The following is a 12,078-nucleotide window of genomic DNA, read 5'->3' as shown; positions in this document are numbered from 1 at the left end:
CTCTTTGCAGAAAATGTTACTATTTTATCAAGGCTTTGCTTTTAGTTTTTTTTTTTTTTATGTAAAAGGAACCTAAAATTTACCAACTACATTTGATTCATCTAAAGCCAAGCCGACATAGAAAATCAAGGTTTTCTTGGTCGAAAAATTGGGTTGGAAGCTTACAGGTTAATTATTTTCTGCTTTCCATATTCCTTCTCATTGTACTTTATTATATATTTTTTCTAAACACAACATTTTTTGTATATTCTTTCTAGTTTTGAATTTTTTTTTAAACCATTAGAAATGGTTAACATTTACTAGGTTATGGCATGCATCCTTGTCATTTCCAATTTCGGAATGAAGGTTCTTTACGGGTTCTCATTTCTCACTATTGGCTTGAGCCATCATAGATCATGAAGAGTGGGCATCACCTCCTTATGCCATCACTTCCAATAATGGATAGGATGTCTCTTTAAGGAACCCTCGGAACATAAATATTAATGATTCTAGAGTACATGGTCACAACCTGATAATTATAGAACCGCCTTCCAAACATAACTGTTCCGAATGTATTCGAAGCGGCTCTACCATTGTTTTTAATAAGTAGCCTCTAATTTGGAATATTACTGTTTGGCTTTTAGTCTTGCCATGTTTACTGCACATAGCAATGTGCAAAAGATCTCCACTAATTAATAATGCCTTTTTAACGGGCAACAAGGGGGTACTTGGCACACGAGGGGAGTGACTAAGCTCATTAATCAAGCAGCAGCACTGTTCATTTGGAATAAACAGCATTCTGCTAAATATTGGAAAAAAAACGCTATGAACAAAGACTAGAAAATAGAAACTCGTCTAAATGAGATCCAGAAGGTGACAGGTCTCTGAGCTCTACTCTTGCCTGCCTCAGCAATCTCTTCCGAAAATCCCAGTCACTATAGCACTTAATGAGTGATACATCGGTACATGACTTGCATGGTAGAAATGTGTTGATGAGGCTCTCTGAGATTTATTTATTAGTCCTTGAGTAAAAACTAAACATTAGAGACACAAATCACTCAACGGGAGGAAAAATTATCGTGATTTCCATACAGAACTGGAGATTTCGATTTGATTGCCTCTACAATTCTTTTTGTTCACTTCTCTTATGTGGTGTATAAATAGATTAGTGGTCTCCAACCTGTGGCTCATCTGCCTGCTGCAAAACTGCTAATCTTATGTACCAGGCGCCCTTCAGGTCACTTTTCAACTTGTGCTGGCTACATTGGGTTTATCTTGAAGAGGTTATCGGATGCTCCTCAGCCCTCTCCCTAAACAATAGCCACCACATACAGTGTACCACAGAGCATGGTCATAACTAGAGGTGAATGGAACTTTTGAAATTCATATTTGACGACTTCGCAGAATTTTCACTAAAAATTTGATATGCGTCAAATAAATTAATGTGAGTCTCAATACTGGAAAACTTCTAATTACTCATAATTCTCAAAATACACATGGAGGAAAAACGAGAGATAGAGTGGACACCTCTGTTTATTAGAGCTTATATTTTACAGGATAGACAGAAAAAGAGAGATGACCCTGTTGACGATAAGAACTTATTCTACAGAAGAGGACCCCATTGACCATAAGAGCTTACAGTCTACAGGAGAGAGAGGACCCCGCTGACCATAAGAGCTTACAGTCTACAGGAGAGAGAGGACCCCGCTGACCATAAGAGCTTACACTCTACAGGAGAGAGCGGACCCCACTGATCATAAGAGCTTACACTCTACAGGAGAGAGAGGACCTCACTGACCATAAGAGCTTACACTCTACAGGAGAGAGCGGACCCCACTGACCATAAGAGCTTACACTCTACAGGAGAGAGAGGACCTCACTGACCATAAGAGCTTACACTCTACAGGAGAGAGAGGACCCCACTGACCATAAGAGCTTACACTCTACAGGAGAGAGAGGACCTCACTGACCATAAGAGCTTACACTCTACAGGAGAGAGAGGACCTCACTGACCATAAGAGCTTACACTCTACAGGAGAGAGAGGACCCCACTGACCATAAGAGCTTACACTCTACAGGAGAGAGAGGACCCCACTGACCATAAGAGCTTACACTTTACAGGAGAGAGAGAGAGGACCCCACTGACCATAAGACCTTACACTCTACAGGAGAGAGAGGACCCCGCTGACCATAAGAGCTTACACTCTACATAAGAGAGAGGACCCCACTGACCATAAGAGCTTACACTCTACAGGAGAGAGAGGACCCCACTGACCATAAGAGCTTACACTCTACAGCAGAGAGAAGACCCCACTGACCATAAGAGCTTACACTCTACAGGAGAGAGAGGACCCCACTGACCATAAGAGCTTACACTCTACAGGAGAGAGAGGACCTCACTGACCATAAGAGCTTACACTCTACAGGAGAGAGAGGACCCCACTGACCATAAGAGCTTACACTCTACAGGAGAGAGAGGACCCCACTGACCATAAGAGCTTACACTCTACAGGAGAGAGAGGACCTCACTGACCATAAGAGCTTACACTCTACAGGAGAAAGAGGACCCCACTGACCATAAGAGCTTACACTCTACAGGAGAGAGAGGACCCCACTGACCATAAGAGCTTACACTCTACAGGAGAGAGATGACCCCACTGACCATAAGAGCTTACACTCTACAGGAGAGAGAGGACCCCGCTGACCATAAGAGCTTACACTCTACAGAAGAGAGAGAACCCCACTGACCATAAGAGCTTACACTCTACAGGAGAGAGAGGACCCCACTGACCATAAGAGCTTACACTCTACAGGAGAGAGAGGACCCCACTGACCATAAGAGCTTACACTCTACAGGAGAGAGAGATCCCCACTGACCATAAAAGCTTACACTCTACAGGAGAGAGAAGATCCCACTGACCATAAGAGCTTACACTCTACAGGAGAGAGAAGATCCCACTGACCATAAGAGCTTACACTCTACAGGAGAGAGAGGACCCCACTGACCATAAGAGCTTACACTCTACAGGAGAGAGAGATCCCCACTGACCATAAAAGCTTACACTCTACAGGAGAGAGAGGACCTCACTGACCATAAGAGCTCACACTCTACAGGAGAGAGAAGACCCCACTGACCATAAGAGCTTACACTCTACAGGAGAGAGAGGACCCCACTGACCATAAGAGCTTACACTCTACAGGAGAGAGAGGACCCCACTGACCATAAGAGCTTACACTCTACAGGAGAGAGAGGACTCCACTGACCTTAAGAGCTTACACTCTACAGGAGAGAGAGGACCCCACTGACCATAAGAGATTACACTCTACAGGAGAGAGGACCACTCTGACCACAAGAGATTACACTCTACAGGAAAGAGAGGACCTCACTGACCATAAGATCTTACACTCTACAGGAGAGAGAGGACCCCACTGACCATAAGAGCTTACACTCTACAGGAGAGAGAGGACCCCACTGACCATAAGAGCTTACACTCTACAGGAGAGAGAGGACCCCACTGACCATAAGAGCTTACACTCTATAGGAGAGAGAGATCCCCACTGACCATAAAAGCTTACACTCTACAGGAGAGAGAGGACCTCACTGACCATTAGAGCTCACACTCTACAGGAGAGAGAAGACCCCACTGACCATAAGAGCTCACACTCTACAGGAGAGAGAAGACCCCACTGACCATAAGAGCTTACACTCTACAGGAGAGAGAGGACCCCACTGACCATAAGATCTTACACTCTACAGGAGAGAGAAGACCCCACTGACCATAAGAGCTTACACTCTACAGGAGAGAGAGGACCCCACTGACCATAAGAGCTTACACTCTACAGGAGAGAGAGGACCCCACTGACCATAAGAGCTTACACTCTACAGGAGAGAGAGGACCCCACTGACCATAAGAGCTTACACTCTACAGGAGAGAGGACCCCACTGACCATAAGAGCTTACACTCTACAGGAGAGAGAGGACCCCACTGACCATAAGAGCTTACACTCTACAGGAGAGAGGGGACTCCACTGACCTTAAGAGCTTACACTCTACAGGAGAGAGAGGACCCCACTGACCATAAGAGCTTACACTCTACAGGAGAGAGAGAGGACCCCACTGACCATAAGAGCTTACACTCTACAGGAGAGAGAGGACCCCGCTGACCATATGAGCTTATGCTGTAGAGGAAAGAGACTTACCCATTGACTCTAGAGTTAGACAGCAACTCTACAAACATACAAACTGTGCTCCACTAGGAACTGTTGATTTGTGATAGCCCCAGTACTGGCCACCTCTGTACAGGTATGATAATCTGCCATATGTCATAGCTGCAGGACATTATGGGAAAGTCCGAGTGGAAATAAAAATGACATTAGCCAACTTTCTGATGCTTCCCGAGCATGGGAAATGGTGCTGGCTAAGTGTGTTTTATTTTCATGAATCAATTTGACTCTCAAAATGTTCAAATTCACGTGCAACTGAGAATTTCAGGAAATTCGACTCCTGCTCGATCCTTCGCTGATCGATCTGGTAATCTCTACCCACAACACTGTTAACAGAAAATCAGTGAGAGAATTTCAGACTTGAATTATTTAACTATATGAACATACAGTGCCTTGCAAAAGTATTCGGCTCCCTGGAACTTTTCAACCTTTTCCCACATATCATGCTTCAAACATAAAGATACCAAATGTAAATTTTTGGTGAAGAATCAACAACAAGTGGAACACAATTGTGAAGTTGAACGAAATGTATTGGTTATTTTAAATTTTTAAAAGTTCCAGGGGGGCGAATACTTTCGCAAGGCACTGTATATAGAGATAACTATATGTAGAGACAGCATTAGACAATCGGATCAGCTCAGCAGATGTTCAACCTTAGTCTTCCCTCTCGCTGCACACTGACCTCTACTCCTGTCACAGAACATTCTCAAAAGAACATTAATGATTTTTTTTTCACTTTCTTTCATTGTATCTATGAAGGAACATATCCAACAGAGAAAAAGGCAGCACTCCATAGTCCAATATTCAATGGTTTATTGACCCATCATATTAGGGCAACGTTTTGTTCCAAGAATGGAGCATTTTCAAGCTGGAACGAAACGTTGCCCTAGCATGTTGGGTCAAGAAACCATTGAATATTGGACTACGGAGTGCTGCCTTTTTCAGTTGGATATTTTGTGGTTTGGTTTTGTCTTAAAGGGTTTTTTGCACCCAATTTTGCATTTTTTTGGTCCCTGCTAGTTCTGTAGATTGGATCATAGCTACAAAGGATGCAGAGGAATCAGTCACTACACGTTTTTAAGGCTCCAAAAGACCCTTTGCTGCATAGAAAGATATGAGTACATTCACATGACCACGTTACCCTTTTTTTATTTCAATAATTTTTTTGGCGGGAAATTTTACAATATCAGGGTAGGGGAACAGGGAACGGGACCCATTTTTAAACTTTGCCTTCGAGCCCTATATCTTCTAGCACTGTATGAGAATAGCAAAAATGAAAGTCTGCTCCAAAAAAATGTGTTTTTAATTTGACAAAAGGGAAACGAAGAGATGTGTCTTCTTGAAAATACCCTAATCTAAACGGGGCCAGTAATGCTGACAGTTTCCTTTTTAAAATCGCATAAACCATTTTAAAATATGTCCTGTTTTTTTGGTCCATTTCTTTGAGATTACAGATCCCCAGAACATATTTTTTTCATCGTTTTTTTTTCTTTTTTCTACGAATAAAGATTGCCGCCGTCTTCGCATAATGGACTTCTCTAAGAGAGGTTTTATTACACCAACAACGCTTTCTTACAAGACATCCCAGTCCCTCCGCTTTCCAGGCTATGCGGCATTACTCAACTACAAGTATTAAATATTTTACCATCTTTATTAAAATGTTACTGTCACAAAGATGAAAACAGGATTGCGATTCCAGTCATTTCCTTGGCTATCAATATCACATTCATCTTTTTCGTTTTTTTGTGTGTGTCTGCTTTGCTTTGGCCGTTCTTACAGTATAGCGAGAGCTGAATATATTAAATGGATCCGTTCAGTCTCATCCGGAAAGAATTATCCTAAATATCAGGGAAATTCACCCATGAAATGTGATTTAATTTTTTTTTTTTTTTTTAACTCGTAAAGTGAATTTTTTACTGTAAAAGTCTTTTGCGCGAGCAGAACATAAAGATCATGCCAATCTCAGGGGAAATCACATTCCAACATTACAAGTTCGAGTGTGCTGATCTTTATATGTCGGCGCGTATTAATCATTTTACTAATCGTAATTATGAAAATTGATTATTTGAATGAATGCAAAAATGAAATATTAACTATAAATATTTATATGAAAAAATATAATGAATATGCTTATTAAATAATTAGATTAACATGGTAAAATAAAAAAAAAAATAGTAATACAAATTATGTGTGTAAAGCACTGCGGAATATGATAGCGCTACATAAGCAATTCGCAGTAATTAAATTAAATTAGTCTAAATTATTAAATATATTGATTCAAAATTTGTAACGAAATATCACTTTAAATGAAATTTTGAAATCAGTTTATAATTTTATTTTTGCTTCTTTTTTTGGTAAGTCTAGACATTTGTACCATGTTTTATAGGAAATTACATTGTTAAGAATGTTTTTCTTATTTGCAGAAATTTTGTGATTCGGTAAAAATTCTTTTAACGTTTCGATCAAATCGAGTTTTTTTGAGGAACTATATTTGGAATTGGAATCGGCTCCCAAAAATGCCATAAAATCACCCAAAACACTTAAAAGACTTTTGGTAAGTCTATAGACATTTAAACCATGTTTTATAGGAAATTACATTGTTAAGAATGTTTTTCTTATTTGCAGAAATTTTGTGATTCGGTAAAAATTCTTTTAACGTTTCGATCAAATCGAGTTTTTTTGAGGAACTATATTTGGAATTGATCGGCTCCCAAAAATGCCATAAAATCACCTAAAACACTTAAAAGACTTAATTTCTACGTTAATCCTCTTCACAGTTTTTTTGGAAAAACATCTTTTTCTTTTTCAGGTTTTGTAAAATGTCTGGTTAAAAAAAAAAAGTACATGTGACTTTATTGAAGAGGATTCCTCTTGGAATTAATTCCAAATGTAACATATCAAGTCAAAAGTATAAAAAAATAGAAGAAAAGAACATAAAATGCTTAAAAAAACTATTCAAAACCACTTTAGTAAAAAAAAAAAGAAACTCCTCCAAAAACTCCCTAAAGGAACATTTCCTGAAATGGCTTCTGCTTGAAAAATGCTCATTCTTTTCTGAATGTCTCCAATACACGCCATCTGCGCATAGCCATATTGATCATTAATGTGTGCCTAGCTATGAAAAATACATTATTATTGGCTATCATAAAACAAAATTGAATGCTCACTTCTTAGAATAAAAAGAAAGGAATCGAACATGATTTTTTAACAGTAAAATGATACTATGTATTTTCTAATTAGCAAAATTTATCTCAATTTATTTTCTCTGCTTTGTGCTTTGCAAAAAAAAAAACACATAATATGTTATAAATCTGTGTTGGGGAATACTACTAAATTTTTAGTTTGCCAGTGCCAGACTAAAGGCATATCACTGTATATAATTATTATTAGGTGTTATTTTTAGGCAAATTTGCCTAAAAATTATCACATTTTTTTTTTCAAATTGTTACACGCACCCAGGTTTACACAATGGGATCAAATTATTTTATACCTTTTAAAATTTCCTTGGTGATCTATGGAAGTGAAAAGGTAATATTAATAGGGCATTTAGAGTTTTCCCACCAAGTCTGAGAGCAGCATATTGTAGAAGGAGCAGAGTCCCGGATTCCAGTGTTGTGTTACTTACTTGGCTGCTTGCTGTAGTTTTGATAATCTCCTGCTGATAAAACGGTGATTTTATCACTAAAGATCTAATAAACCCGCTGCCAGGTAGTCCTCTGAAAAACCTTGTTTCCAGAAGCTTTCTGCCTATGCACAGTGTACGCAGAAAGTTGCAAATCAGTGGTATGGGCGGGGTTTTACAAAGGTCAGAATTCAGGGAACTACAGAAGAGAAAACGGTGATTTTATCAAAACTTCAGCTATAAGCAAAGTAAATGATATATTGTGGGAATAAGGGTCCCTGGCTCTACATTATGCTGCTCTCAGATGTGGTAGCAAAGCCGTGATGACAGATTCACTTTAAATAAGGAGAAAATACTCCATGACAGTCTACTACCACCAACTTATAAAGTATATTCACAGTAATTGAATGGTATCAGAGATGATGTCTTGGTGTTCAAGCCGTGGTTTCAGAATGTGCCCGTCTAAAGTTTGGATGTTGAGTGGAAACTCAATTACATACTGTTGCCCCTCCAATACTTAGTTTTCTCATTTGCAATACATTTCCATTCATTTCTTAATAACGGGCGTGTTGGCCACGCTTACACAGACCTATATAGAAGTACAGTCCAGAAGATCCTCACTTGTGTCCATCCCTTCCATCTAACACATAACTATTGTTATTATTATTTATTGTTATAGCACCATTTATTCCATGGCGCTTTACATGTGAGGAGGGTTATACATAATGAAAACAGGTACAATAATCTTGAACAATACAAGTCACAACTGGTACAGGAGGAGAGAGGACCCTGCCCGCGAAGGCTCACAATCTACAAGGGATGGGTGAGGATACAGTAGGCGAGGGTAGAGCTGGTCATGCAGTGGTTTGGTCGATCGGTGGTTACTGCAGGTTGTAGGCTTGTCGGAAGAGGTGGGTCTTCAGGTTCTTTTTGAAGGTTTCGATGGTAGGCGAGAGTCTCATACGTTGTGGTAAAGGGTTCCAGAGTAGGGGGATACGTGAGAGAAATCTTGTATGCGATTGTGGGCAGAGGAGATAAGAGGGGAGTAGAGAAGGAGATCTTGTGAGGATCGGAAGTTGCGTGCAGGAAAGTACCGGGAGACGAGATCACAGATGTATGGAGGAGACAGGTTGTGGATGGCTTTGTATGTCATGGTTAGGGTTTTGTACTGGAGTCTCTGGGTAATGGGGAGCCAGTGAAGGGATTGACAGAGGGGAGAAGCTGGGGAATAGAGGGGGGACAGGTGGATTAGTCGGGCAGCTGAGTTTAGAATAGATTGGAGTGGTGCGAGAGTGTTAGAGGGAAGGCCACAGAGCAGGAGGTTACAGTAGTCAAGGCGGGAGATGATGAGGGCATGGACTAGGGTTTTTGTAGATTCTTGGTTTAGGAATGTACGGATCCGTGAAATTTTTTTGAGTTGAAGGCGGCAGGAAGTGGAAAGGGCTTGGATATGCGGTTTGAAGGAGAGATCAGTGTCAAGGATTACCCTGAGGCAGCGGGCTTGTGGGACTGCGGAGAGTGGGCAGCCGTTTACTGTAATGGATAGGTTAGTTGGGGGGGGGGGGTCGCGTGAGATGGGGGAAAGACAATGAATTCTGTTTTGTCCCTGTTAAGTTTTAGAAATCTAGCGGAGGAGAAGGATGAAATAGCGGATAGACTAATCTTTTAAATCCAACAAATTGCCTAATTTGCCCAATCATCATGACACTTTGGAGAACGCACCTTGGTTTTTATTTCAGATGTATCCAATATTCATCAGAAAAGGGCTGTACAATCTCCATTTTGATGGCCACAAGGCATTTTGTGCAGCTCCTAACCACCAGACTAGCATTGTTGGGGAAGGTGTGGCACCACTGTAATAGGATGAAATATGTGAGGGTAAATATCGAAATTAGCTTGAGTAATTTAGGCAAAAGTAGTATGGACCATGAGGTTTTCTTTGTTCTGAATGCCTCTGAATAGAGTTGAGCAAAAACATTTCCGAGACCTTGGTCAAGCAGCCATGTTGATAGCACATGGTTGTCAGACTCGGGCCATATGAACTTCCTCTTACTTGAAGGCATCTACTGCTCTTCTTTTGATTAGTCTATCTGGCATAACGTCATCTTTGCCATGACTTCGTGTCAGGCCGACTAATGAAAAGAGGAGCTGAAAACCACAACAGACTATTGATGTGGATGCTGGAACAGGGTGCTGCAAATCTTTTTGTGCAACTCTACCATGGAGTATGACCTATTTGGGCATTGTAGTGGGTGTGACGGGGTGTACGGCAGAGCAAGAAGGGACAACAGACCAAGGGATGATTCCACAGATTTATTATCAAGAACGCTGGAACAACACATGCAGGTAGATCTACAGAGTCCACAATTAGTCCAGTGGAACAGGTTCGGGGGCACCTCCCGATAATCCTTGTGCCAGGTAACAAAGCAATAGTCCACAATTAGTCCAAGGGATCCCAAAACAATCTCACGAACGACGAGATATGTCCTCAGCTCAAGTTTCGCCCCGTTCGCTTCCGCAGTCCCAGATGGACATGGGGTCTTGCCTCAGCTAAGAATCCCCACTCCTTCTCCTTCAAGGATCAACTCACATCTGATCTCAAAATAAGAATGGATTGTCTGGGCTCCTGGGATCCGCCCATGAAGGGGTAGGGGTTACACCTTCTATTCAATGGTTGGGTCCACCAGAAGATTCTAGACTGGTGGGCTCCAGGCAGTCTATGTAATATGTACATTTGACTAGCCACCTGCTGTGAGGAAGAATGGCTATTCCTCCACTAGTGATGTTGACAAAGCTTAATTACATTAGAGCTTAGGGCTGCAAGTATTGGGGGAAGGAGACATTGTTACAGGTGAACTCCCAGCCAAGAAAATACATAAATTACAGCTAATAGAAACCAGAGAACAGTTACATACATCAAATGGCATATTATTCAAATACAGGACAGGGCAAAAGTACATATCATGACAATCCCTTCCCCTCCCAATTTGTGTACGTACCAGGGACCTCTACAGGTCGCTGGTTAAGTACACACAGGCAGAGCGTAACTTACATGTGGCTTCATGCAGCCACGAATTGGCATCGTAGCTCTCCCACATCATTGCCCAGGAGAACATCTGCAGGCAGGCCACCCATCACCCCAACCACACATCGCCTGACCCCAAAACCAAAGTTCAGATCCACAGTGGCTGTGGGAATAGTCCTCCATTGTCCACCAGCCAGTTCAATGACAATCCCAGGTCCTCGATGGATTTCCTCAGGCCGAACCACTCGGGGATCAGCCAGTGTGAGGAAAGCCCCTGAGTCACAAAATCCAATAAGTCTCTGTCCATCCAGCACGACCTCCTGCAAGTGCTTACCTCGATGAGCAGAAGTCGTCATAGCTGCGGGTCGCACACCATAAACTCCTAGTGGTGCAACATGGGTGGGTGAGGCACTAGGCCAGTCCTCACGTAGTGGTGACACGTCGTCCTCCATGGCACTTGGGTGTACATAATTAATAATACGACTGGGTACAGGATTAATCCTCATTTGAACAGCTGGGCAGGAGGCTTGCAGATGCCCCGGCTGTCCACATCGATAGTATCTCTGCTGGGTCTCACTCCATCCAAGGCGTCCTCTTGGGTGAGGGGTAAGGGAACCTGGAGGCCGGCTCCCACCTCAAGGTGCTGTAGGGGTTTGAGGACGACTTCTACATGAGCTGGCTTGGCATGAGGCCTGCAGATGCCTCCAGATGCCCACAACCATAACACCTGCGCTCTGCTACTTCCTCTCCTCGTCGTATTCCAGAAAACGCAGTAGAAGCAACTGGAGGCACATTTACACGGGTATCAGCATGAGGTGGTGGCTTAGAGGAACGGGGAACAATGGGGACAGAAGAACAGGGGGCCACCGGTGTTGTGGAGCTGGTAGTCCTCTCTCCATCCTCCAACAGAACCCTCCACTGAGGCTTGATGGTGAGAACCTCATCAGCTAGAGCTGCAGCTTCCTCCACAGTGGCTGGTCTCCTCTCACGCACCCATTCCCGGATCTCAGCAGGGCACTTGAAGTAAAACTGCTCTTTTAGGATAACCTGGAGGAAGGTCTCCCAGGTTAAGGCCTCCTCTGCCTCTAGCCAGTGATGACATATTTGTTTGAGTCTGTGGGCATACATCTTGAAAGACACTTCCTCATCACAGGCTAAAGTACGGAACTGAGTCCTGTAAGTGTCTGGGGTAACAGCATAATGTTCTAGAATAGTCCGTTTAATCTCC

At 42.2% G+C, this 12,078-nt stretch overlaps 1 protein-coding gene across 5 annotated transcripts in view; it reads left to right on the top strand.

Annotated features, from left to right (window-relative positions):
* The window catches only part of LRRC4C (leucine rich repeat containing 4C), a 988,240-nt gene that overhangs the window by 449,031 nt on the left and 527,131 nt on the right, over positions 1–12,078 (top strand). For 2 of the 5 annotated variants that reach the window (XM_069740441.1, XM_069740439.1), the window contains exon 3: positions 6,627–6,757. The exons of the other annotated variants lie outside the window; for them this stretch is intronic. The gene's annotated coding sequence lies outside the window, so the exon portion shown is untranslated. The remainder of the gene's footprint in view (positions 1–6,626; positions 6,758–12,078) is intronic. 5 annotated transcript variants of the gene reach the window in all.

This window comes from Ranitomeya imitator, chromosome 9 (genome assembly GCF_032444005.1).
Source record: "Ranitomeya imitator isolate aRanImi1 chromosome 9, aRanImi1.pri, whole genome shotgun sequence".
NCBI classification, from domain to species: domain Eukaryota; kingdom Metazoa; phylum Chordata; class Amphibia; order Anura; family Dendrobatidae; genus Ranitomeya; species Ranitomeya imitator.
The sequence above is the reverse complement of the archived record's forward strand: the minus strand, read 5'-3'. Positions and strand labels throughout refer to the sequence as shown.